The sequence below is a fragment of the Polypterus senegalus genome, chromosome 3, assembly GCF_016835505.1.
Source record: "Polypterus senegalus isolate Bchr_013 chromosome 3, ASM1683550v1, whole genome shotgun sequence".
NCBI classification, from domain to species: domain Eukaryota; kingdom Metazoa; phylum Chordata; class Cladistia; order Polypteriformes; family Polypteridae; genus Polypterus; species Polypterus senegalus.
Window position 1 is genome coordinate 271,109,741 of NC_053156.1, and position 23,028 is coordinate 271,132,768.

The 23,028-nt window shown below is 38.2% G+C and overlaps 1 pseudogene; it reads right to left on the reverse strand.

The window, feature by feature from the left end:
- Window positions 1–8,952: 8,952 nt before the first annotated feature.
- LOC120526164 lies at window positions 8,953–21,963 on the reverse strand (annotated as a pseudogene).
- Window positions 21,964–23,028: the final 1,065 nt, after the last annotated feature.

The window sequence follows — 23,028 nt, forward strand, 5'->3', positions numbered from 1 at the left end:
TCCTGTCTGTTTTACCATTCCTACCAAAGATATTTCTGTCGACTAAATAAAAATTCCTTCTATTTAAAATTTAAATAGAACTTGAACAAATACGAGAGTTCATAATATCCACTGACTAATATTTGTAAAGCAGCTGAGAATGCCGTCTTGTTTTAAATGCAAAGCATTATATACATCTAGTCAGTCACTCATTTCACATTTAAGGTTCGAGCATGCCTTTTATCCCACTGTAAAATTCAAGTTGATTTGTGGACAAGAAACATGCATAAAACAATTTAGCACTTATTCTGGATTTAGAAAACATTTAGACACTAGTCATCCATCCCAGTACATCCCTGAAAGCATTGTGAATGAAAATAGACATTTATCTTCCAAAGACAATACATCAGAGACACCATGCACTTTAGGAGATGAGTCTGTATTAGATGCAGAGAATCTTGACAACAGTGAGTCTGGTTTTTCACCAGGTGATGTGAAAAACATGTGTGCAGATATTGTAGCAAAACTCCAAGGAAGTGGTGCTTCCAGTAATGTAGTATCATCAATTGTTTGTGATCTAGAGGAATTGGTAACTGAGATACACTCTGAGATTCAGCACAGAGTACTCTCTGCTTTTCCTGTGAACGATTCTTTAAAGTCAGAAGTAGAACATAGTTTAAATGATTTTGAAAACCCCTTTGCTTTTTTCAATACAGATTCTAAAAGAAATAGTTACTTTACTGAAAAATGGGGAATCGTTGAGCCTGTTGAAATAGTTTTAGGTGTTCGGTATGATAGTAGATGGAACAAAAAAATGGCTACTTATTGCCAGGTTCCTGTAAATGATACATTTATATACATTCCTGTTTTAGAGAGTTTGAAATTCATGTTCAGAAACCCAGAGATTTGTAATATGACCAAAGCAGGCATCGCATCCATTCCAAATTTATACAAAGACTTCAGGGATGGAAGTTATTGTAAAACCCACCCACTGTTCTCTCGATGCTCACATTATGTACAAATACAGCTTTATTATGACGAATTTGAAACCGCCAATCCCCTTGGCTCAAAACATGGAATTCACAAAGTAGGATGTCTGTATTTTTGTTCTGCGAAATTTACCCCCACAATTTAATTCATCAGTTCTAAACATTCATTTAGTGTCTCTGTTTCATTCTTTAGATATTAAGAAATACGGCTTTGATTTGATTCTCGAGCCCTTGCTTTTGGACCTTAAAACTCTTGAGAGTGAAGGAGTGCATTTGCCTATATCACCTGAAAGAACATATGGAACAATATATCAAATTACAGGTGATAACTTAGGACTTCACTCCATTCTTGGCTTTACAGAGTCCTTCAGTAGCCACTATTTTTGTCGATTTTGTTTGATAAGTAAATGGGATGCTCAAGATGTATTTTGCGAGGATGATCACAGGGTCATAATGCGTGATGAGCAAAGTTTCCAAATGCATTGTGAAACTCTTCAATCAGACCCACAGCTTAACAATGTTTATGGGGTCAAGAGAAATTCAGCACTAAACACTTTACAGTTTTTTCATGTGTGCAACAATTTTTCCTTTGACATCATGCATGCAGGAGTGGCTCAGTATGAGCTCAAGTTGTTATTTGCCTATTTGACTGAACATTTTCTCTCAAAGCAAGAGCTGCTTTCACGTATCAATTCATATGACTATGGTTACATGGAACGTAAAAACTGTCCAACAAATGTGAACTTGGACCACACTGGAAACAGTTTGGGCTTGAATTCAGTTAACTCTATGCCTTGTAAGGAACACCCCCTTGCTGTTTGGGGATGTTGTTCCACTTGCAAATCAAAACTGGAACTTGCTGCTTCTTTTGTTACAAATAATGAACATTATTTTTTCACCAAGCATTACTTATGGGATGACTGTAGTACTTAAGCACTTAATTCATGAACACCACCAACTTTTTAAGCTATTGTACCCAGACCGAAATTTAATACCCAAACATCATTTCATGATACATTACCCATCTTGCATTAGGAAAATTGGTCCTCTTTTGCACACTTGGAGTATGAGATTTGAAGCAAAGCATAAGCTTTTCAAAACACTCTCAAGAACTTTAAAAACATCACCAAGTCTTTAGCCAAAAAACATCAGATGGCTATTGGGTATCATTGGGACACATTGACATTCCAACGTAAAAAATATGGTCCAATGTCTTTGTACCGTTTTGAAGAGTCTGGTGTTGTTGGTGAATTGGTTATGTCTCTTTCAATTCCACATAATGAAAATGTCTGTTGCACTAATTGGGTTAAAATGGATGGTGCAGAATATCGAATCGGTCTTATTGTTTGTAATGAGATACAGCACGAGCTTCCAGTCTTTTCCAGAATCACACAAATTCTGTTGATGCGTGATAATATTTATTTTCTGGTGAATTCTCTGGTAACACTTTCGTTCAATGAGCATTACCATGCCTTTACTTTATGTGATGGGGAAGAAAAAGAAGCTGTCATTGAGTTGCAGAGTTTGCGTTTTTATAGACCGTTTGATCTTCAGTGTTCATATGGACCAGATGACAGCATGTATGTGGTGCTTCTCCATTGTTTGATATAAACTATTATACTGGATTTATATCTGAGTGTAATTACAGACAGTAAGGTATTTAAGTTGTATTTAGTCAAATACAAAATGTTTGTATTGTTGACATTCTGAGGACAGTTTGATTCAGACGAGGTGAGGCTTGTTTAAAAAGCCCAGATATATATATATATATTTTTTTTGCTTAATAAAAAAAGTAAAATATGAGTAGATTTGATTTATTACCATCTTTAAACCCTTAACACAAGACAAGAAAAACTTAACTGAAATTCATTTGTCCAGAAATGTTACTAAAATGTCAATTTATTAGATTTTTAAAATTTTTATTCCAATGGATGCAGGCCTAATGTTAACACTGTTCAGAGTTTGCTTTCACTCTTCATATGTATTATGAACCGATAATCAGTGTTAAATCTGCACCAGTCGGGGTATTTTATTCACTCTTTGTAGATATGAATCACACTTGTATGGTATTAAAACAACACTAATTAGAGTTCCTTATTTACTCTCCTGACTAAACGTTTCACCTTTAGTAAGAGTTAAAACAACACTATCGAGAGTTTTTTATTTAATACTAACAGAGTAGATTGAACAACACTGAGATAGAGTTAAATTCCTTACACTGGAATGAGAGTTAAATTAACACTGGCCAGAGAGAATTATATAAACACTGCAGAAGTGTTCATTTTAACACTTACAGAGTTGATTTAACACTGGTGATTTTACTGTGTGTTGACATAGTGGCACCTGAAAAGACAGTGAAAAAATCTTCTAGCATTATTATACCATGGAAGACCCAAAGAGTGTCGGATTTAAAGAGAACATGCCGTGGAGCTGAGTGTAAATGGAGGAAGACTAAACTAACTATCCACTATGAAATATTAAAAGTCAAAATAACAGAATACAATAACATTGTCCGTCTTGAGAGGCGCTGCAATTCTCAAAGACTATAAATAACAATGCTAGTAATCTCAGGGTCTTATTCTCTACGATTGATCGTCTGCTAAACCCAGGTAACTCAAAGGAATGCCTCCTAAGTACTTCCAGTAAAACCCGTGAGGCTATTGCTGTATTTTTCAACCAAAAAATTAATGATATTAGAAATAACATAGTATATCTCCCCAACACTAAGGATCCTCCTAAACCCCAGCATTCCGTCATAAACAAATGAAACTCTTTCACTAGGATAGATTTACCTGATTTACAAAAAATAATATCTCAATTAAAACCCTCCACCTGCGTCCTTGACCCAATACCAACAAATTATTTCAAAGAAGTATCAGGCATGCTAATTGATAATGTTCTTGACATAGTAAATTTGTCATTAGATACGGGGGTCTTCCCAGACCGTCTTAAGACTGCTGTAGTTAAACCCTTACTTAAGAAACATAATCTTGACCCCTCTGCTCTTGAAAATTTTAGACCCATCTCTAACCTGCCTTTCTTAAGTAAAGTTCTGGAGAAGGCAGTCATTATGCAGTTAAATGACCACCTAAATAAACATGCTATTCTTGATAAATTTCAGTCGGGTTTTAGAACAGATCACAGCACAGAAACTGCACTCGTTAAAGTAGTAAATGACTTGCGGGTAAATGCAGACAGAGGCCATTTATCTGTTCTCATCCTCTTAGATCTGAGTGCTGCATTTGACACCATTGATCATAATATTCTTAGAAATCACCTTAGTCAATGGGTGGGCCTCTCTGGCACGGTCTTAAATTGGTTTGAATCCTACCTGACAGGGAGAAAATTCTTTGTTACTTGTGGTAATTACAACTCAAAGACACATGATATCCAATATGGTGTTCAACAAGGCTCTATCCTGGGTCCGCTGTTATTCTCAATCTACATGCTTCCGTTAGGTCAGATTATCTCAGGGCACAACGTGAGCTACCACAGCTATGCTGATGACACACAGCTGTACTTATCAATAGCACCTGATGACCCCGATTGTCTTGATTCACTAGCACAATGTCTGACTGGTATCTCAGAATGGATGAATAGTAACTTTCTCAAGTTAAATAAAGAGAAAACTGAAATCTTAGTGATTGGCAATGATGGATACAATGAGGCTATTAGAAATAAACTGGATACATTAGGATTAAAAGTCAAGACGGAGGTAAAAATCTTAGGGGTAATTGTTGACTATAATCTGAATTATAAATCGCATATTAATCAAATCACTAGGACAGCATTTTTTCACTTAAGAAACATAAGTAAAGTTAGACCTCTTATATCACTGAAAGATGCTGAGAAATAAGTTCACGCGTTTGTTTTCAGTCGACAAGATTACTGTAACGCACTCCTCTCAGGACTACCCAAAAAAGACATAAATCGTTTGCTAGTGCAGAATGCAGCTGCTAGAATCCTAATTAGGAAAAGAAAATCCGAGCACATTTCTCCAGTTTTGATGTTGCTACAGTGGTTACCTGTGTCATTCAGGATTAACTTTAAAATTCTGCTTATGGTTTATAAAGCCTTAAATAATCTCACCCAATCTTATATATCGGAATGTCTGACACCTTATATTCCAACTCGTAACCTCAGATCCTCAAATGAGTGTCTCCTTGAACTGAAAAACGTTACCACTGATCAGAGCTGTAGAGTTCTTTGGAAAAGTAGCTGCGAATATGCACTTGACTTTATACTCGTAAAACAAGGGTCAAATACTCCGTTCAAAATATTAGTTGGAGCTGCTTTGGGCATTCCATGTCAAAGTACCTAAACTAATACAGCCGTTGCAGTTTACCATATATCAAACTGGCTCATTCGCCTTGTGATCGTCTTCTCCGATACACCATATAGATCTGCAATATGTCGTACTTGTAAACCGCATAACAGACGGTGTTCTATTGACTCAGCTGGAATGTCAAAGGATGGACGTCCAGAGCAGGGTACTGCATCACCTGAACTGGAATGTAGTAGAGTCCGTTCCACCGGTTCTTAGATAATTTCAAAAATAGTTTAATCTATATCGGAGTCTGAAAGGGCCGCCAACATTGTAATTTCTTCCAATAAATCTTCAATCCTCTTTCTGAAATACGTAATATCTTTGGCAGAATCCATTTCATCGGCAGTAGTAAGTATTTTTCTAATTAATTCTTGTGCTATCGATTCACCAATCAGTAACTAGAGGGCGTGTTAGAGCCCACCCTCTCAACTTTGACGAGTGAAAGTGACAGTTTTATTTAAAGTCGTATTTCATGACGGTTTGCAGGAATGTTACGGACAAAGTGAAATAAATAAATAAGCAACGAAAAACATATTTCGTGACACATTTATTTATTTATGCTCTCTTTTCATGACATATTTATTTAGGCTCTCATTTCATGACACATTTATTTATTTATGCTCACATTTCACAGTATTTTTATTTATTTACGCATTTATTTATTTAATTAATTTTGTCCGAAATATTCCTCCATAACGAATCTCTCTTATATACCAAAATACACAATGATCTTTTAAAAACTTCAGCGTTGAGCACAACGCTCAGCTGTCTATGGTACTTGATAAAAAGTTGTTTATATTACGAGTACAAACTCGGACCATTCAACGGGGTTTGAAAATAAAGAATATAATGTGCCTTAAAACTCATAAGACCCTGCTCTTTGTTAACTCGTTAATCGGTTAAATGTCAGTGCCTTTTTACATTCGGCCGCTCTGTGAACAATATTGTAACAACCCGGCAGCAAGCGCTGGCGGAGTGACGCCTCATGGTAATTTATGTAAATAGTTTGTGGGGAATTTATGGGTAATTTATAAAAAGCTTATTGTATGTCGACATTTACGTATTGTCATTTGTGTTGTAAATAATGGTGTGTTTGTATTTAATTGGTTGGGTGGGTTTGGGACATCGCCGTCCGGGGGTTATTTATTTTGTAAAAAGTACCAATTTATTGAAATGTGTCTCTGTGCGTGACCTTGGCAATGGCCGAGCAATAATGTTAAGCTTTTATTTCTGACTATCTTCTGTAATCAAAAGATACAACACGACAGAGCTGTTTCATTGCTAAGATTTTATCTAAGCAAACTACCGAGACACTCGGAGTCGTGCGGTGTATGGGGCACGAGTGTTCTCTTTCTTAAAGAGCTGGGTGCAGTTGCGTGCATGACGCTGGCAAGTCGCTAGCCGACAGCTTCGGAGAGGTGCACGGCAGAGTTCGGCTCGAAATCTTAAAAGACTTCTCCACGGGTCGCTACAATATTATTAGATGAAATATTTTCCACTAACGACTCTCTTGTATACCAAAATGCACAATGAACTTTAAAAGCTCGCGAGAAAAGTTATTAAAAACCTCCGCGTTGAGCACAGCGGTTTCTCACTGTCTATGGTACATGATAAAAAGTTATTTATATGCCGAGTACAAACACGGCTCTTTCCGATACAGTATATTAGCCACGTTAATCGTGTAAATGTCAAAATTGACCTCGTTTCTTATGGTTTGCATGTACCCCCATTTTTATCAACTTTAAAATAAACGATGATCTCTCGGTAAAACATAACGGAGCGCTTTTTCCGATTTCTTAGATGTTACCCTTAGGGCTGGTTTATACTTCACGCTCAGAAAGAGTACGTGCCCGCATCATGGTTGCCACGCGTTCGCAGCGTTTAAAGTCGATTGTTCTTAATGTATCTATTTTAAGTACATCCTATATTTTTTAAACCTTTTATTCCAATATATTGCAATACGGGATACAACGCAAAAACAACTTTTCGTGTGTGACGTAACTATGTTCAAATTTGAAGTGACGTGTTTCCGCCTACTGTGGCGGTGACGTGTTTATTGCAATATATTGGAGAAATAAACATAGTTCTAATTAACAGTGTTTTTTAATGCGTAAAATGTATAAAAATATGACTATCTTTTCTTATTGATTACAAGGTAATACAATACTGCTAATAGCAACTGTAAGCTTTTTATTTTAAAGTTACAAGTACAAACATGCTGTTACATTTACACTGTAATCTACTGTGGAGGTCACGTGTTTCAGCTTACTGTGGAGCTCAACACCACAGTGACTCTTTGCAGCCAGACCCTTCTCAGAAATTAACGCGACGCGTGCTCGACTTGTAGTACCAGCAAAAAGTCGGGGGGCGCAGTGTGCTAAAAGTCGGAACGTGACGTCAGAGTCTCTGTTTACTATCTACATGTGACAGCAAGCCTCTATGGAGATCCTTCGGGGATTGATGTGCGTGCTTTTGAAACAACATAAATCGTTTCAACTAGTGCAGAATGCAGCTGCTAGAATCCTAACTAGGAAAAGAAAATCTGAACACATTACTCCAGTTTTGATGTCACTACACTGGTTACCTGTGTCATTCAGGATTGACTTTAAAATTCTGCTTATGGTTTATAAAGCCTTAAATAATCTCGCCCAATCTTATATATCGGAATGTCTGACACGTTATATTCCAAATCGTAACCTCAGATCCTCAAATGAGTGTCTCCTTAGAATTCCAAAAACAAAGCTTAAAAGAAGTGGTGAGGCGGCCTTATGCTGCTATGCACCTAAAATCTGGAATAGCCTGCCAATAGGAATTCGCCAGGCTGATACAGTAGAGCATTTTAAAACACGACTGAAAACACATTACTTTAACATGGCCTTTCTATAACTTCAATTTAATTTAATTTAACTTAATCCTGATACCCTGTATGTTCAATTTCCTTATAATAACTACTCATGGTGGCTGTAAAATCCGTACTGACTCCTACTCTCTTTTCTGTTTCTTTTTCCGGTTTCTTTGTGGTGGTGGCCTGCGCCACCTCCACCTACTCAAAGCTTCATGATGCTCCAACAATGATGGATGGATTTAAAGGCAGAAGTCTATGTGACCATCATCATCATCAAGCCCTTCCATGAGAACCCTAAATCCAAAGAGGACTGTTTCATTTATGTTAGGTAGAATGCCCAGAGGGGACTGGGCGGTCTCATGGTCTGGAATCCCTACAGATTTTATTTTTTCTCCAGCCGTCTGGAATTTTTTTGTTTTTTCTGTCCCCCCTGGCTGTTGGACCTTACTCTTATTCGATGTTAATTAATGTTGATTTATTTTGTTTTCTTATTGTGTCTTTTATTTTTCTATTCTTTATTATGTAAAGCACTTTGAGCTACTGTTTGTATGAAAATGTGCTATATAAATAAATGTTGATTGATTGAATATTCCTTTTATTTAGAATGTTACTTCCTTATATGACTTGAAACTCAAAATATACATTTGATTGTTCCAAACAGGGAAAATACTGTATGTACAATATGCCCATACTTAAGTGGTGACAACCAATATTAAATTATGAAGGATGTATTAAAGTATGAGAAATATGAGACCCCAGGTGAAAAGCTTAAGTTTGTACCCAACAGAAAACACTGACAAGTAATGGTTGCTTAGTATTCTTTCCATTTATTTGAACATATCAAGCTCTTATGACATGCAGGTCATGATGCACACCATTCAGGAACACTGGCTATCTGATTTGTGCTCAAGGCCAGTTGCAGCATGAGCAGTTGGCATCGTAGACCAGGCCAGCAGCACAGTACTCGCTGTAGGTGACACCATTCATGCAGTTCCAGAAACGGTTCTCATTGGAGGCATCAGGGTAAAAGCCATTGGCTTTACCTGCACAGAAACCACTGCCTCCACTGCCACTGCTGCTGCCTCCGCTACCGCTTCCGCCACTAGCTGGGAGGGTTGGGAGTCTGAATGATTGGGGGCAGAGGGTTGGCAGGGGCGGTGCAGCCTGAAAAGGGTAAACAACACAAAAGTAAGCATTAGATACACTTGCTAACTAGCAGCACACCTCACATATACAGTACAATGGAGAGCACTGCATGAACATACCAGAGGTGTTTACTCCCAAGGTTCTCTTCAGGGTGTTGATCAGAGGGTACCTGCCCTGGTTACAGAATGTGCCAGAGAAATCATCCAGATCAAGAGTCCAGACCATAGCACCTCCAAAGTTGTTCTGCATGAGCCAGTTGGCCTGTAGAGGGAAGCAGAAAGAAGAATAGCGAGTGTGTTGAGAGCTAAAAAATCAGACCCTGTTTCGGAATAATAGTAAATAAAAGTGTCTGGCTTTAAAATTGGTAGATTGACTGTACTGAAGGAGAAAGAGAAAGAGAAAAAAATAAGAAACATAACAAGTACAAATTTAGGGCTAACGTATGATGATGCAGAGCCATAAAGGATAAGACTTTTAGCACAAACATTCTCTGCAATCTCTGGAATTTGCCAGATGTAATCCTACTAGGGCCCTGCTGGTGTTTGATCAGTTACATTTGCTTCATCTCTCAGTGTCCAGTGGTCACATTTGAAGTGAAACTCTCCTTCGAGTTCAATACAAGTACACTTTAGTTTGTGCTAATGCCCACCTTGATCTCAAAGCTCTTCTCGTTGTCATAGCCGACCCACAGGTTGCCATTGTATGCATACGGGACGTTCTGAGCAGAATTCCAAACCTGAGTCGCTCCCTGACTGAGGAAGGTGCAGATCTGAAGAAATAAAAAAAGAGGAAAATATAAGAAGAAGCATTAATTTCAATTTGTTTTATTTTTGTATAGCACTCTTCACTGAGTGCAGGTGCAGAACCCGTAAAAAAGGTTCACAAGTAAAATGCAATTCCAACTTTACGAATGACTAATTACAGAATGAGTACATATAAAGATTCAAATTTGTTTAAGCATTTCCTAACTAATTAACATAGAGGGGACTTAACCATTTTCCATCCATTATCCAACCCTATATATCCTAACTACAGGGTCACGGGGGTCTGCTGGAGCCAATCCCAGCCAACACAGGGCTCAAGGCAGGGAACAAATCCTGAGCAGGGTGCCAGCCCACTGCAGGGCACTCACACAACCACACTCCAGGCACACACTAGGGACAAATTTAGGATCGCCAATGCACCTAACCCTCATGTCTTTGGACTGTGGGTGGAAACCGGAGTACCCGGAGGAAATCTACGCAGACACGGGGAGAACATGCATATTCCACACAGGGAGGACCCGGAAAGTGAACCTGGGTCTCCTAAATGCGAGGCAGCAGCGCTACCCACTGCGCCACTGTGCTGCCCAACTTAACCATTTTGTTCATTAAAATTATTGCTGAACTATGGAGGGAAGGAAAATCAAGTAAGAAAATGTGCATATGGCGTAACATTCAGGTATGTTCATAAACAAAGACACAGGAGCAGCTGTCGAAAAAGTAAAAGAAAGAAGTATAAAAAATATACAAGGTAAAGTAACCGCTCTCAAGTAAAATTGAAACAGTAAATTCACAGAATGTTTGTCTATAATAAGAATGACAAGTTTGCAGGTGCTTTTCAATGGGAGATTTTAAAATTTCAGGAATAGGTACAGCATGCTGTACTCCAGATAGCCCAACAAATACAGTAATCCCTCGCTATATCGTGCTTCGACTTTCGCTGTTTTACTCCATCGCGGATTTTAAATGTAAGCATATCTAAATATATATCACAGATGTTTCGCTGGTACTCGGATTTCTGCGGACAATGGGTCATTTAATTTATGGTACATGCTTCCTCAGTGTGTTTGCCCAGTTGATTTCATACAAGGGACGCTATTGGTGGATGGCTTAGAAGCTACCCAATCAGAGCATGTATTACATATTAAATAAAACTCCTCAATGATATACGATATGCTTTCCGCGCGGTACTTCATTGTTTGCTTTTCTCGGTCTCTCACCCTCTCTGACATTCTCTGCACCTGACGGAGGGGGTGTGAGCAGAGAGGCTGTTTGCACAGAGTCTGTTTGCCTAGAGGATACGGACGCTCCTCTACAAAATGCCAATTTATTGCGGTGCATCGGCATACTTAAAAGCACGTATTGATTTTTTGATTGTTTGCTTTTCTTAGCGAGCGCTCTCTCTCGGACATTCTCTGCTCCTGACGGCGCTCCTTTGAAGAGAAGATATGTTTGCATTCTTTTAATTGTGATAAAGAACTGTCATCTCTTGTCTTGTCATGGAGCACAGTTTAAACTTTTGACTAAAGGGTGTTATTTCATGTCTAGAGGGCACTAATAATGGTAACAGTGTGGGAGAGTTTATAAGGGCTTAAAATATATAAAAATATATACAAACATATGGTTTCTACTTCGCGGATTTTCACCTTCGCGATCGAGGAGGGATTACTGTATAACGTGGAGACAAATTTCCTTGCAGAATAAGTGGGCCAAATTTCAACAAAATTGGCCTACTGAGAATCGAGTTGCTTCATGTGGATAGACAGACAGACATTATATGTCAACACATCAACAGAAAAATATTCATTAAAAGAATTTCCAAAATGGGACCACTGCAAAAAAAAATTTAAAACTGGAATGCTAGAAACACTACATGTGCTCAGAATAGTGGATGTTGCGAATCTCAAGAAACAAAGTGCTAGAACAGCACCACTCTTTGAACTCTCCTTTGTCGTCTTCTGCTCCACCGATTAGTGACTACTGCTTAATTAGCATATCCTAGCAACAGAGAATGGCAGAAGAGGCTGTGGGTGGAGCCTCCAGACAGGCAAACCACTGCTACACACCAGTGAAAACAGGAATAGGCCGACCAGGAATTGATTTTTCATGCTGTACGTGAGCATTGGTGTGCCAGATTACAAATAAAGAAGAAATGGTGTCATCAGTCATCAGCTGTATCAGCATGTGATTAGAAAGATAGCTGCAATATAAATTCCTAATATTTCTGTATATTCAAGATAAATTAAATTACAGTTTATAATTGTTTTTTAATCTTCACTTTTCTTCAATAAAACAAGTGTCACGGTGGTAGCAGATAAGGATTACAAGGTTTACAATGACATTCACACCTGTCTTGGTCAGAAGAGTAGATCCATTTAATGTGTTTCCCACATAATGATCCTGAAATCCATACAGATTTTATAAATCAAAAACCATACTGAAAGCTCAGAATCTCTTTGTAAAGATTAAAAGTGTTGTCATCTTAAAAGCCCAGCAAGTGTTTTGTAATGTTAGTGCTTGCAGAGCTAGTCGTGGTTGCCATATTAAAACCTTTAAAGGAATCAAAGTCAATTCTTAGCTTTTCTGTTGCTCTTCTGAATCAAGATTCCTAATGTTTGACACAACACTCCCGTCATCCTTATTTGTTGTTAAATCTGAAATGTGTCATTATAGCTTGGTGATATTCCAGAATTACACATACTGAACTACCTGTAAATAGGCCTATCAACAACAACAATCACACAAGGAATGTTCTGGGTTGGGTTTGACTTGACTTAGTATGAACTGTCATGGAAGCCCAATTATTTGATTGCTCTTTGAAAGCAAATACATTTCACCATAGATAAATCAACTGACTCTGACATCATACATCTGAAGATCATTCAGACATGTCTGTTAGTCAGAGCTAAGAGATCCACTTCATAGTAGGACCAGAAGTTGGAATGCCTAGTGTAGGGTACGTTTTGGATACTCTAGGATTACGCACATTTTAATATTAGCGAAAATACCCAGTCCAGTTTGATAACCTCAAGATCACATCTCGGCTTTTTGCAAATAATGGGATCGTGTTGGCATCATCAGCTAGTGACCTCAGTTGAACACTTAGTGCTTGCACATTGGAGATATAATATATTCTATTATAATATATAGCTATTGCTCATATAATCATATTCTTTAATTTTTCCCATCTGTCTGGAAAATGTAACAGATATTCTTTATGCCATCTATTTCGTTTAGTCATTGGCTTAAGTTTTTTAGTGCATCATACAGCATTCAAGTGAATGACAGGGCTAAGGGACCCACCTCATAGTAGGCCCAGGTGCCGGAGTGACTGGTGTAGGGGCCAGCAGGTCCTGGTCCAGTAGTGGGAGCTCTTAAGCCATTGTTGGAGGGATTGGCCAAGACAAAGGTTTGTCCATAGTTGGGGAAGCCAACCAACAGTTTCTCAGCTGGGGCACCATTGCTCTTCCAGTAGTTCATGACATATTCCTGGTAAGAAGAAGGATCAGTATGCAAGAAGATTAAAAAAAATCATTCTTATAAAAAGACACATCTATGAAATTTCAAAACTTTAACTGATATAATGTTACAGGTATGAAGCAGTTACAGTATTTAGGCATAACAAAAAATGAAAAATAAATTGTTCAAAAAGACATTGGAGTGGTGCAGTACTTAATGCTGCTGTCTCAATGCTTCGTAAAAGTGAGTTCAAATTCTGGTCCATTCATGTCTTCTATGCAGCTTGCTTCTTAGTCTGGCTATGCCTCAGCTTTTCTCCTGGTAGTGCATTCTCCTCACATTATCTCAAAACACATACAAGTTTTATAAATGGCTTCTTTAAGGTCACCCATTATGGGCAAGTGTGGGTGTTTTGGTGAATGTGGCCACCTAATGAACTGGTGTTCTGTTCAGGAATACTTTCTTTATGGAAAATAATACTGGAGGGGTAGACCCCAACACCGGCCCCCCTGAATGACTATCAATATATTATGAGGGTTCAGTAACTTTATGAACAGATGCATTAGGAAAGGCTGACTTGAAAAGATGACCCATTTTGTTTATCTATTAACATGTCTTAATATCCATCCATTATCCAACTGGCTATATCCTAACTACAGGGTCATGGGGGTCTGCTGGAGCCAATCCCAGCCAAAACAGGGCACAAGGCAGGAAACAAACCCCGGGCAGGGTGTCAGCCCACCGCAGGACACACACACACCCTCACACACCAGGCACACATTAGGGACAATTTAGGGTCGCCAGTGCACCTAACCTGCATGTCTTTGGACTGTGGGAGGAAACCGGAGCACCCGGAGGAAACCCCCACAGACATGGAGAGAACATGCAAACTCCATGCAGGGAGGACCCAGGAAGCAAACCCAGGTCTTCTTACTGTGAGGCAGCAGCACTACCACTGCGCCAACGTGCCACCATTGCCTTAATATTAAAATTGTAAATTTACTTTATTGGAAGATATCCAATTGAATTCCTTTTACAGTCTGGGTGCTTTTTAGATTTTTTTTTCAATTGTGGTACAGTGTGAAAACTATGTATAAAATGTATGAAATCTTCAAATATACATCAAACATGTTTTCAATATTATTTATTACTAATCCAACAGAAAAACAGGCTAAGGCAAACTTATCATTTCTAACCATGTGCCTTAAATACAGCATTGAAAATGTCCATCTAACTATTCATTTTCTAATCTTCTTATCCTATCAGCACTGGACAGAAAGAGGAAATGGTCCTGGATGGGTGCCCATCCATCATAAGGACCATTCACATACACGCAGACTCATTCACACCAAGCCAAATTAGAATTTCCATCTTACCTAAGATGTTTGTCTTTGAGATGTGAGAGGAAACAAGAGTATCAGAGAAAAAACCCATGCAGACATGGCATGAGATGGGGTTCAAACCCAAGATTCTGAGGCATGAACCGATATGCCTCTCTATTATCTCTTGAGCAAGAAGTGATAAGCACCAACTTATTAGTTTTCCATACACATTTAAAGTATACATAAATGTATATAATAAGCACCAGCTCCACACAACCCTAAATGGGTGGGTAGCTCAGAAAATGGGTGGATGTATAAATATATTCATGATAGATCATTAGCTTTTAACATCTCCTGAAAACAATTCTTTCTTTGAGTGTCACTTTTACCAATGACTGTGGATGACCATAATGGTCACCTGCGGTCACCTTGTGGCCATATTGTATCATGTACTTCACATTTCATAAATTAAAGGTTGATGTGTTGATTCCCTGACTTCTACATGATGCATTAAAGCATTACATATTTGATAACAATTTTGTTTTTATGTATTTATGTATTTATTTGTGGACTAGTTCTCCTCAGCTTTACTCACCACATTGAAGGAGCTGCCCTGGTCAGCGGGTCCATTGTACAGTGGGCTGTTCTCACCAGTCATGAGCTCCCAGGATCCATAAAAGTCGTAGGTCATGACATTGAGGTAATCAAGGTACCTGGTGCAAAGTTAACGGGACTAAGGTCAGATCACTGGGCCATCAACTTTTTCATTTTACTGTTGAATATAAACACAGTGCTGTACTCACTGAGAAACCTCAGCAATCTGATATCCAGAGTCAATGGTGGACATTCCAGCAGCCACGGCAGCGGTGATCATGAGACGAGGGCGGTTGGTCTGTTTGGCCTCAGTCTCAAAAGCTGCCAGCATTTCCTAAAAGAAAGAAGGGGGTGGAAGTTAAATGAATGGAAGGTGTTGATCTTCTATTCAATGGAATAGTAGTGGAAATTAGTTTTGTGTGGGAATACGTGTGTATTTGGTTTGCAGCTTAATATTGTAGTTAAGTAGAGCAATATTAATTTGTTTGAAGATGATATTTAAAAACATTTTTGTTTTACGTGTAATGTACCTATTAAAAGTAATGTGTCAGCATCAAAAAGACTCAAATAAAAATTCACTTGCCCCTACAGGGACAGATAAATTGTCTACATTCATAGATCTTTGAAGAAAATATGTCACGTAAGTCTTGACATTTCTGGTTTTATTGAGTAAAGTGATTATTTTAAATGGCTTTGCTGGTAACATAACAATACCTGCAAAAGGACAGTGAAGAGCTGTTTGTCCTGAGGGAGACTGCCTCTGGAGCCAGGATATTCCCAGTCAATGTCCAAGCCATCAAATTCGTAGCCCCTGAGGAACTTGATCACAGACTGGATGAAGGTCTGGCGGGACTCAGAAGTGGCAACCATGGCAGAGAACCTGACATGTGGGAATAAAAAGGTGGACAACAAACAATCAGACTGCGTTTGAGTTTGGATTGAAAGTTAGAAGATCAGAGAAGCCACAACATACTTAGCTGTTCCAAAGTTCCAACCACCAACAGACAGCAAGGTCTTCAGGTTCCCATTCCTATGGAAAAATCATGATTAAATCAAACATCTCATCATTTGCCTAAATTCTGATCAGATTTTAACAGTTTTACTCACTGTTTTTTGAGGCCGTTGAACTGCTGGTAGAGGTCAGCATCATTCCACTCTAGGGTGCTTATCTGGTTATTGTTCATTCCAGCAAAGGCATAGATCATAATGTCACATAAGCATGGGTCAATGTTTTGGGGTAAATACTTCCCAGCTCCTGGTCTGTACCGGCTCCAGTTAGTGAAGTAACATGAAAGGATGTAGGACGATCCTGTGGTACAAAAGGTTATGTCATGTGAATGGAAATGTAGAGTCCCCCAGTTATGCATTACTTCATAACTCCATGACACTTTTAAATGTATTTTGGTTTTTATGGTCACTATAGCTAACTATAGGAAGTAGCTATTGTTTTATCTTGGTAGAGTAATTGCTCTACTTTCCCCTATTGTATTAATTAGTAGTCTTTGTCAGAATGCCTAATCTCACTGACTCACCACTGTTTATAAGGTATTATTGTATATAACTTATCCCCACCTCCTCTTCTATATCTATAACCTCAGGCAATTAGGTGTAGTAAAAAGGCAAGCAGAAGTTAAGTTACAGTTTAAACAATGTATTATTGATAATATTCATAAATAATAACAAAATGCAAATAACATTTGAATATTGGAAACCATACAACCTGATTAAATGATGATGTGTAATTTTAGGAAGCACACAGACTTGTAGTTATTTAAAATGTCTCTAGTTAAGGCATCATTTGTGCTCAGCTTTCAGCCACATGTCTGTTGAATATGGCTGAAGCCAAGCTGTGCTCTCCATTGTGTTGTCCTGTCAGTTCATGGTGTGATGGTCTTCTACCTCATATCAGTAAGAGAGAGGCACTTCATCATCAGAAGTTAGTAAGAGAGAGTGCGAGGTTAAACAAGTAAATTTATAGATTCTCTGTCCAACTCCTAGAGCCAATCTGACGTCATGGTACTTAAAAGCTTTTGATACAAGCCAATTCCAAACAGCCATACATCAGACCAATGGGGGAAATAGAACATCTTAACAACTGCCATCCCCCAAAACCATATGTTAAGGTACAGCTTGGCAGTTAGGCCGCCTGGCTTTCTTGCAGGGATTGAAAGCCTTTAGCAGATAAACACTTGTCAAACTGGTTTATTTAGGGCACTCCCCCCCACACCACAACTCTGTAGTAAAATTCAAACAGACCTATTCCTGGTAGTGTGGGTCTTGTGAACATGAATGCTTCTCACATAATGTAACACTAAAATTACATTGTTTTGCCTAAGTTACAAATAAAAGCATACAAAATATTTATCAAATTATACGCAAAATCTCACATCACAACCCTCCACCCCAATGAATGTTTTGTACAATGTCTTTTTAAACAGTGTTAATTGTTTAAAGAGACTATTGAATAAATTATGCTTTGATTGGCTGTATTTGCCCTCCCAGTGTTAAAAGTTGTCCATAACCATTTGTCCATTACATATCTTCTTTATTTCAAAGACAATCAGAAGAACGTGGATCTGCTCCTGATGACTTGTATCTGCTCTGGCTTGCTTCAACTATTTCTTTAGCTTTCTGCAGTCTTCATATGTCATCAGATCTGGAGGTTCAAAATGAGACAAGTCCACACCTTCCACTAAACTAGTCCACTGAATTTTAAGTCTTTTGTGTGAATTCTTAATCTGTGCTTGTTTTGTATCTAACTGCTAATTAGACGCCTGTCCCAAACTATCTGTTTAAGCATATGCAGCTGTACAATTAGCATCAAAATTTGAAAGGTAACATGCCACAGGTGCCAGTACAACCACTTCTGCCCAAATGAAAGCACAAGTTCCACTGCATAAACTGTTCACAAACCAACATTTCTGGCCCCTCTGCACGCATTTGGGGTTGACTTAGTTGCCTCTTGTGCTTTCCTACCCATGGTGCAACTCTTGACTGCCATCAGCCTTTATCAGTTTAGGCTGGCATCACCACCATGAGACATCACAGATATGCAACTCTCATCATTCCCCATGTAGGCCACCCCTAGAGTTGTTTACTCACCGTATGCATACTCGCTGTGCTAAACACCTCAGTTTAGAATTGGCCCACTGGTCCTGTGCTTGTACCACAGCTGACAACCTCAGCAGGGCTTCCGTATTTCCACAATAAAACTATACCTAAACATTGGAGCCCATATGACTTGCAAATAAATGTACCAGCTGCACCTGCTTCACCAATTTGCTCAGTATACCTTTCTTTAATAATAGTATTAATTATCCCACTTAATTAATTAATACCCAGAATGTATACTTCAGAATTAACCCCCTTATTTTGGCATTCCTAAATGGTTTGTTCAGTTTCCACCCCTTGGAATATAAATTTGCTGCAGTAATGAACAAACCTTTTCTTTTAAACTGGTTTAAGGCACTAACCCCCCAACTCTGTCGTAAAATTCAAAGAGTCCCATTCCAGGTGGGGGTGGGGGTGGGGGGTTTAAACATGAATGGTGCTCACATAATGTAACACTAAAATTACATTGCTTTGCCTAAGTTACAAATAAAGACATACAAAAGATTTATCAAGTTATATGCAAAATCTCACATCACAACACTATTAAAAGAAGCATTTACAGAGAATTTCTAGCCAACAACACTTGGACACTTTGGACTCTATATAGTTCACCAGTTTAAACAGACTGAACATTCAGAACGTGGATGAGACTTTTCTGAACATCCTCACAATATCTGTAATGTCCTTGTCATTGCTATGTCTACCTTGTGTTCCTATCGTGAATTTCATCAACCTGTGGTAGAAACGGTTATGTATTGTGAATGGAAATGTGGAGTTCTTTCAGTAATGTGTTATTTTGTATCCCTCCAACACTTTTCAACTTAGTCTTACTTTGCAGTTCACCAGTGACTAGTTACAAAGTTTAGTGAAAATGTTTAGATGTTCAACGACGGCAACAGCATCAAAGTGGACTTCAGATTTGATTCTCCAATATAAAAAGACTACAATTTGAAAGGTTTTTAATGTGGGTAAGAATTACCAAAAGAACTAGTACCATCTTCAAAACTCTAGTGTTCTTGTCCGTTTTTTCTGTACTTTATATAGTAAATTCCCTATTTCCTCAATAGTAGTATCAGCCAAATCTTTTGCATTGGCGTTATCTTCAAGAGTCCATTACTCACTCAAGATGAGCTTTCAAACTAAGTGCTGCCCCCAGAGCACATGCATCTCTCTTTTCACCAGTAAGAACAATAAGTATCTCAGAGAGTACCTCTCTAGCTGTTAAGAATCAGTAACACTTTAAAGTTTAGGTACTGCAAAAATGCATCTATTACTCGTTTCCACTTACGTAACAAGACCTTAAAAAAGGCTTCTTTTGGTCTTCATGACACTTATTCATCTCTGTGTAGTATGGAGTATTGACATGATGACTTCTTAATATGAAGGACTCACAGGTCTTATATGTAATATCAAGAGAAATGTGTCCCATTCAAGCCACCTCAGACCACTCCAAAGTGAAGTTTTGTTAATAGGCCACTTTACAGAGATGAACAAACACTTTACTGGGTCTTTGGAAGTGTTATGGAGACCTAAAAAAAGTGTTTGGTGAGGTCTTGTTACGTAACAGTAAAATTAGTAATGGATACTTTTGGACTTAAGAACTAAGATTAGTTTTGGTTAAGTATACGCTGTTCAGCTCACCATCTACTATCCTCTTGATATCTACAGAATATTAATGGGTAGATATTTGAAGGTCTTCATGCATTCATTTTCTGTTTCTATTTTTTAGTAATTTGCAGAAAAAATTAAATGTTATATAATTTATAGATCACATTCTCAGTCTTAATTCATTATAGTCATAGTTAAACATCATTTATTCTTCATTTTCGTGCACAAAATGAAAAGAAGACAAAGGTTACATATTAACTACTATAAAATGTTCACATATTTTGACTTAACAAAATATGCAAAATCCTCGCCGTCTTGTGTATGTATGGTGGTCAAATGTGTAAGTAAGAATTTCATTGTACTCGGTTCATGTGACAAGAACTTAGAACTTGAACTTGAATTAGTCTCAATGCCTTTTAATGATGAATTGCTTTGCCATTCTTGCCTTATATTTTGACGCATTCCAGTAACTTTCTCTTCAAAATTCTTTTACAAAAAATGGAAAGAGTCTTTCAAACACGGCCCAGATAGCTGCCTGGAACCTCAACTCGATCTTCTGCACAGGCTTGCTCTTCAATTTTCAAAGGTTAAGGTTACCCAGTTAGAAACTTTGATAGACTAAAGTTAGTGCCCTCTACTCAGATTTGTGACCCCTGATGAAAAAAACACTCTGCATTACTTCATATCATCATTTAAATTTATATCACCAGCTCAAATATTCTCATATTTAAAACTAATATATGCATCTTTTGCTTTTTTATTTTCATTTACAGTAGGTTTGTTGCTGCCTTTGGCATATCAGGTATGCAATATTTCTAGATATTCTTTTAATTTTTGCTACTGTTGCCATCAATATACACTGTGATTATTTTGATTTTATCAAATCCCACTTTAAGGGAAATCAAATTTCCGAAAAGTGCTGTAAGGAGAGATGACCTCTAGAAATCGAACATTGTCAAGTGGACTTACTGGTATCGGCAAGAGAAAGTTAGAGAGCAGATTAGTACTCACCTAGCTGCAGGTTCAGCAGGAAGGCCAGACCTGAAGTAGATAAATGGAAAACATTGTGTTACAATAGTGCCACTCTAACCTTCCCCAGTAGTAAGTAAAGGAGAAAAGTGCTTATGATGTCTGTGCCAGCAGAAAAACATCTTGATTCTACCACCTCCCGCACTGAAGTAATGGTTAATTTTGAACCCATTGCAAGTTTTACTCAAACAGAATAAACAGAAAGACAAGTTAACATGTACTCACCAGTCCAGATCAGCAGTTTACCCATCTTGAGCTTTGTGTGTCAAACCAATGGCTCAATACCCCTTTATATACTTTGAAGACACACCTCGACCCTTCCTATTTTTATGTAAGCCAGCCCCTCGACTGTTTGCCTAAAGCAGTGTTAAAATTGTTCCCTGTTTTGAAAAGTGTATATAAGTTGCTGACACCGCAAAAACTGGACTTAAGAGGTCAATGAGCACAAACTCATGTCCTTAGGTGGACTGGAAATCTTCTAACCTTCAAAGCAGTTTGAAGAAGTATTGTGTTTTTCTTTTCCATATAGAGAAATTACAATATAGGGTAGGAAGAAAAACTGAAACCAAAGGGGTCTTTGGGACAAAATTCCTTTGAATAATAAAGTCCCTACTCCCATACCCATCCACGGTAACAACTGTTACAGGTTAAGACTCATTTCATGGGTATTGAAAAAATTACTGCTCCATCTGTAACCAACGCTACGAACTACCACTAAGAATCAACTTGAAAACAGCAGTTCAGATCGTTCAGACCAGGGGGGTATTTTCGGAACGTCGCTTAAATCATCCGAGATCAGATGCCTCATCTTGGATGAGTTAATGCCGGTGAAGCTCATCCGGGATAAATCAGTTTTTCAAACGCAGCCGTGTAGTAGATTAGTGTAGCTGGATCTAATCATCCGAGATGAATGCGCGCACCCGTGCTAATTGAAAAGCCCATATAAATTGAGTGTAGAAAACATGATGAGCAATTCTTTGATAGGCTGTAACAAAATGACCAAAGAACGGGCGGTTCTTCTTCTTCTTCATGGAAGGATATAAAGAATTTAAAGATTTAATATGCACAAGGGGCAACACTGCAAAAGAAGCCCAAACCAGAAAAGACAGCTGGCAAGAAGTGTCCGACAAATCAAACTCTAAGTAGTGTGCATTGTACTTACTGAATGCAGCGTTTCATTTCCTATGTGTCAGATAAATTAATATTTAATATGTCATAATTCCAGATCAAACGTGAGAACAAGGGAACAGGTTAAAGTGAAGTACAAGAATATACTTCAAACTGGAAAATATTGCTTTATAACTATTTAAAGAATTGTTGAAATAAACAATCATATATAATATAAAAAACATTAATTTTAAAGCTAATAAGAAGGCAGACAAGCAAAAAAGAGGTGGAGGTCCACACCTAACCTCTGCAGAGGAGTTGGCTCTCCAGCAAAATGCCCATCGCCCTGTTTCTGAGGACATTTTTTTTCTGTTGGGTCAGTTGCTGGGAATGTCATATTCCTAGAACTTGTGTCTGACCAACGAGATATTGACGAAGGTCAAATATTTGATGAAGACACTGTGTCTGATTATTCATCAGGAGGAGAGGTACATTTTCCAAATAATGTTTGATCAAACTCCACTCTGATCAGTCCCATGTGCTCCAATCACATTTGGAAATCCTGGGTAATGAGAATGTTAGGCTGCTTGTGAGATTCTTTATGGATCTGAGGGTGTTTTTGCCTGCGTACCTGCAATGGCATGAAACGCCTCTTTTATTGTCTGCACACGCAGGTGTCTAGGAAACACTATGAAAACCCGAAGGAAATATTTCAGAACCAAACAGACTTTACGAATTGCCTGGCAAACTG